General features: G+C 45.4%; 1 pseudogene; it reads right to left on the reverse strand.

Annotated features, from left to right (window-relative positions):
- Window positions 1-818: 818 nt before the first annotated feature.
- LOC109827657 lies at window positions 819-3,002 on the reverse strand (annotated as a pseudogene).
- Between the last annotated feature and the right edge of the window lie 3,172 nt (window positions 3,003-6,174).

The raw sequence follows: 6,174 nt of genomic DNA on the forward strand, positions 1-6,174 counted from the left end.
AGAGAACGCACAGTTCGTATGCGTTTTGAGTTTGGGAAACGCAGAGGTGGACTCTACGTTTGGGAGAGGTTGTTGGCTTGTAACCTCATCCATTACAACATCGCAAAGGCTACTGCTCATTGATCTTTGCTTGTTATGGGGTGTGAAAGTCGACAGATGTAACTCTCACGGTTGACTATGAAGGCTACTGAATAGAGTTTTCATCAGCTGTCAGAAGTGTCGTTGATTTGTAACCCTTCTTGATCTATATGAAAAGTCCTCTGTTTGTAGCTCTCGTTTGTTGGCATGAAAGTTATCTGACTGTAACTTTCATTGTTGAAGCTTGATGGGGATCAACTATCCATTGTGACGCTCTCTACTAAGCAACTCACTGACCAAGTTCAACCTTTTATTTCTGAAATCATTATACTGCTCATCGGCACCTCTAATAGTTGCTAATATAATATTAGTCATGTTGTTGTCACAGCCATCAAGATCAATCATCTTAAATATGAGGCTGTGTTTGCACCGATTGTAGAGTTGCGGATGCGGTGATTTGAAAATTACTTGTGTTTCGATTGTAACTTCCATTATTGAGGCTTGATGGGGATCAGCTATCCATTGTGATTTTTAGACAGCCTACAGAACCCCCTCCAAAGTTTTCGAAAGTTCGCGGTTGACTGGGACGAATTTTTGGAATACTTTGGATCCCAAAATTTTAGTTGGTTGGTTATTCACTTCGTCTGATTCGAAGACATTGCGAACTTGGTTGTTGGAATGCTGAAATTCTGTTTCTTTGAACCAAACAAGATCGCTTTTGAGTTTTGATGACAATGAACTTAGTCAAATAAACTAAATCCCAAGTCATCATCAAATTCGCCGACAGGCTCGTCCTTCTTCTCTTTTTCCTTGGAGGCAAGAGTAGTAGCATTCTCAGCAGATGCAACAGAGCAACAGCAAACTTGCTCGGATCCTTTAGATACTCCTTCACCCTCTTAGCCTGTGTGAGAGTGTATTCAGTGTCAACAGCAACAGCAAGAACGTTCTTGTAGGCATTGACGAACATGTGAAGCGCAATTGTAAGAGTTGGGTAAGAAAGAGTCGAGGACAGCGAAGCAACCATAGGAACACCAGCTACAAATTTGTCAACGAGGTCATCCTTTGTGAGGTTGAGTACCTCTGGGCTTAAGACAGATCCATTGTCATAGACAGAGAGAATCGCAAGCCCATATGAGAATGGCTTTATCCCAAGTTTAGTCCGGAGGGCAGCCTCAGAGGAATCCACTTTATCTCTTTTCTTGATTAGCTCAACTGGTGGTGATAATTTTAGAAATATCATCATTACTTTTTGTTGGGATGTTAAGCCACTTAGAAGAATGAGTTGTGCGTCAGATCGTGTCTTCAATAATCTTGGTGGGAATGTTAAGCCACTTAGAAGAATGAGTGGCATGTCAGATCGAGCAAGATGATTTTAATGTTGTTGATTGTAATCTATTTGCATTCCTCCAATAGACTCCTCAGTGGAGTCGTCTGTTTCTTCTCGAATGTTGTTGATTGTAATCTATTTGCATTCCTCCAATAGACTCCTCAGTGGAGTCGTCTGTTTCTTCTCGGCTTTGGTCACCTAGATGGCCACATCATTCCTCCAATAGACTCCTCAGTGGAGTCGTCTGTTTCTTCTCGGCTTTGGTCACCTAGATGGCCACATCTGCTTCCCTCTATTTATTTAAAGCTATGTCTTGGCTTTAAACGTCGAGAAATCCATTTAGTGGCGTTTAAAATGCACAGGTGGATTCGCTTGCTTGACAATTAAAACGCATAGTTGAACTCTGCGTTCAGAAGCTCAACCAACGCAGACGCACAGGCCACGTTTGGCAGGATTCTGGACCTAGAATCTCCCCTTGATTCGACAGCTCATAGCTGTCTATAAATAGACCGCTAGGTCAAATCAAAAGTCATCTGACTTTTCATCTGTCTTTTCTCGAAAAGCTTAACGAAGATTTCGTTTTGAACTCCGGTGAACCCTGTTCATCTTCTCCGATCATCATCCTTAATGGGTCCGAGAAAGAAGACCGTCTCTCATCAAAGATTGGTTGTTGCCGCTGCTCTGCGTTCTCGGCCGATCTCGGCAGTCGGTGGTGATGGAACTCAGGCTAGTGCGCCATCGGCACAGACTTCCCTCATCGGTGGTGAGTATCGACCTTCATGGCCACAAAACTTGCTTCGGCGAGTTCTCTAAAAACCCTAGATGGGTTCTTGTGAACGAGGAAGATGACTCGTTTTGATATTGTAACGTAGAGTTGGAACTTTTGCGTTTCGAATTTGAAACGTTGGGGTCCGACTTCTGTGTTAATGAGTTTTGACGCATGGTCTGGGCTGTGCGTTTGGAAGCTCGACGCAGGGTTCGACCTCTGCGTTTGATGAAATTTTAACGCCAGATTTGAACTGTGCGTTTGAAAGCTTGACGCAGAGTTCGACCTTTGCGTTGATAAAATTCTAACGCCATATTTGAACTGTGCGTTCGAAAGCTTAACGCAGAGTTCGACTTCTGTGTTGATACAATTCAACGCCAGGTTTGAACTGTGCGTTCGAAAACTTAACGCAAAGTTCGACCTCTACGTTGATAAAATTCAACGCCAGGTTTGAACTGTGCGTTCGAAAGCTTTCACTTCTCTAAGGATTTTGACTAAGGTTCCCTTTGTTTTATTTCCTCGTTGACTAATTGAGTACTTTTCTCTTTTGCAGTGCCTTACTCCCACAAACCTCTTACTCTTCATCGCCATTTCGGGCGCGAGGGTGGTGTGGATGTAAATATGCAATTCAATCTGCGTCAGGAACTCCTAATTTTTTAGGATGCAGACAAGGATCGTGTTACCCTGATTTCCCATCCAAGCCCAGCTGTACTCAGGATTTTGGTGACAGATGCCAAATTCGAAACCGACTCCCGCAAAAAGCTCACCAAACCGACATTCCTGTTTGGCGATCATGTCGTCATCAAAAAAGAGATTGTGACTGACGGCCATTATAAGTGGTTGAGGAAAATAGGAGATCGTCGCTTCTTCCTTCCTGATATGCATAGGATGTTTCCTATCGCTTATTATCAGTGTGCTTCCGTCCCTCGACATATGGATTAGGACCTTGTCCGGGAGCAGGATGGGGTAGCTATCGGGGCTTTGACTTACACAGGTGTACACACTGTAGGTTACAATCGACAGGTGTCAGCTTTGGAGCCCTGCTTATTCTCACGGGGGTATCCTTTAGGGGAAACAGCTAGCACAGCCAACACTTTTATGCGGAGGTTTCTGGCCGTGAAAGGAGAGTTCCCTTCCTCAGTATTTAGGGCTCCTGGATGGGTACACTCTACCGAGACAGGATGGTGGACACGAATGACGGAATTCGTGATGACAGAGTTAGAGGGATCATTAGCTCAATCTGGACTTGGTTGCTCTATAATGGCTACCAGATGCGGCATTGACTACAACTATTATAATTTTTTCGCTGTTCTGGAGAAATACAACCCGGAGACGTGTACATTTTTCACACCTGTGGGGGAATTAGGGTTTGCCCTCCACGAAATGTATGACGTTTTGGGTCTTCCCTTTGGAGACTTGCTCTATGTGGAGTTCATCCCGGGGTCAAATGAGCTTAGGATTTTGAAGGAGATGCATCCTGACGTCTATGACACTCTATGGGAAGTAATGTGTCATTTTCAAATCTGCACCCAACTGACGGGGACACGAGGATGTGGTATAAAGCAGTTATCCTTGGCTGAATATCTATTCTAGCATTTGTCCCACAAAACTGCCGCTGTGTCTCGCCGGAGCGTGAGTACCCCTGAGATGATCCAAGCTTTGATCAACGACGCTACGGCCCATTATGTCAACGAGGGATTAGAAGAGGATTTCCCTGCGCAGACTGAGTTTGAAAGTTTCCATCACCAGGCTGTTGTGCCTCTTTCTGGCATGGCCTTGTTGGCGGGCTTTCTCATGCTATGGCTAAAGCGATGTGTCGTCCCTACGAGGCCCGTAGATGCTGTGATGATAGAAGTAGTCTACCCGGCTGTCCTCTTAGCTCACGGGAGACCTGTGAACTTACTTTCAGCTATGACGTGCTGTTTGCAGCATGGTTTGAGGGAGTTGTGTCTCGAATTCATTCAGGTGAAGGAGATAGACTCTGAAGGAAAGAAAAGTTTGGTGATACCAAATCCTCGAGTTCCTTTGCCGTATACCTATTTGATGGCATGGTATGTATCCCACTGTCCTCTTTTGATGAGTGCCCCATCTTCTTCGGATGAAGGATTCGTCCCTTTTGTACAGAGATTGGAAGGAGCTACTTGGGAGGGCACATATGTAGTGAGGGTCCATCAAATCTTGTCAAGAGATCTCAATTATCACCTATTCCGCTGTTTCCCAGACTTTGAAGGTGGTGGCTACGGGCAAGTGTTCCAGGATACAGCCGGCTCGGATGGTTTTACCCATTTAGATGGAGGTGTTTTCCACTGGCTCTTGAACATTAGACCAGGTTATCTTCTCCTTAGACAATGTGATAAATATATAATCGAGTCGTATCAACCGTACAGATTTGCTCGGCAATTTGGGTACGATCAATTATACATTGGGAACCCCCGGAGTCAACTTGCAATTGTTGGTAACATATACGAAGGGGCTCGGGCCTGGTACTACTCTACCGCAGGCTGCACTGGAGCTACCTTTAGGTTACCTCACAAGACGCCTAATTCTCTCCTCTCCATAGCTTTCTGTAATTGGTATCACACAGCTTCCAAGATACCTGATTACAAGTTGAATTTGTCGGGGCTACGGGAAATTAGGAAGATGTACTCATCCAGAAGGGGATCCCGGGTATCTCGTCTGAAGGGAATCAATGAGTTTTTATCTTATGAAGGTGAGGCTGAAGAAGGAGTAGGAGATCTGGAACTAGAGAGTGCTCCAGTAGCAAACCCAAAGGCTGCTGAAACTCTAAGAACAAAAGCAGCTGGAAAGAGGGCTCTTACCGAAGAAGAAGCAGTTCAGTACGAGAAACGTACTCGTAGGAAACTATTAGTAGACCCTCCTTCTCAGAAACTAATGGTGGATGCTTTCAAGTCTGCTGGGAGAGAGGAGGAACAAGAATCTGTTGTTGCCAATCAACCCCTCCACACAGGACTTCGCTCTGAGGGTCCCTCTTTTTCCAGTGAATTTTCTTCTTATCATCCTTTGGAAGAAAAGGGCGGGGACGAGTCATTGATTGGGGATGTGGAGTCTTCTCCTACTATGGACCCTGTCATTTCACCATTTCCAGATCAGGCTTCAGATGCTACTCTGGAGACATCACTTGCAGTGTCTCCTGTTAGAGAGACTAGGCTTCCTGCAAATGAAAGTCAATCTCCTGCTGCTTCTGTGTTACTACCACAGACGGAGGCTGCTATTCCTAGCCCAACGACTGGCATTATGACTAAAGCGGATGCCACTGCAAGTTCTCCTGGATTATCGATGGAGAATGATGAGGAACCATTAGACTATGGGACCTCTTCCCGTAGCGATGATGCTGATGAGGAGGAAGGTGATGGTAATGAGGAGGAAGGAGAAAGTGATGAAGATTCCATCGGCTGGGCTAATCCGCCACCACCCTCTTCTGACAAGGCGTCTGCTTATATTCCTTCCTCCCCGCTTGGTAAAGATCACGGCCGCTGGTTTCTATAGACTTCTCTTTCTTTTGTACTAACTATTCTTTTGTATAGGTTCTCCGACCCGCGAGGCCGCCGATAAGACTTTGTCTCCTGAACAGCAAGCAGCAGCTGCTTCTCTCCCCGAGCCAACGCCGGTAACGACTACCTCTTTATAAGAAGAATCCCCCATGCTAATGATTTCTCTTAAGTCTGCGGGGACGGAGAGTGCGCTGAGTTCAACCCAAACAGGGGCACTCATGGTTCTTCCTTCCAGTCCTTCACAACTGGATATCTCTATGGCTTTCCCAACTTCTTCGCGATCGTCACCGACAGTTCTGGCGTTAGGGTCCACCATTTTAGGCTCTCCGATTACATCTCCTGTGGCATCTCTAAATCCAGCATTCATTCCCTCCATGCTTAAAATTCTCATACGGCCTTTGGAGGATACGATGAAGATGGCGATTGAGGGAGTCAGTGACGGACGAGCTTCGTTTGATTCTTTTAAGCCCATACTTATGTATTTTTTGAAC

Source organism: Asparagus officinalis, unplaced genomic scaffold (genome assembly GCF_001876935.1).
Source record: "Asparagus officinalis unplaced genomic scaffold, Aspof.V1 AsparagusV1_Un345, whole genome shotgun sequence".
In the NCBI taxonomy this organism is placed as follows: Eukaryota; Viridiplantae; Streptophyta; class Magnoliopsida; order Asparagales; family Asparagaceae; genus Asparagus; species Asparagus officinalis.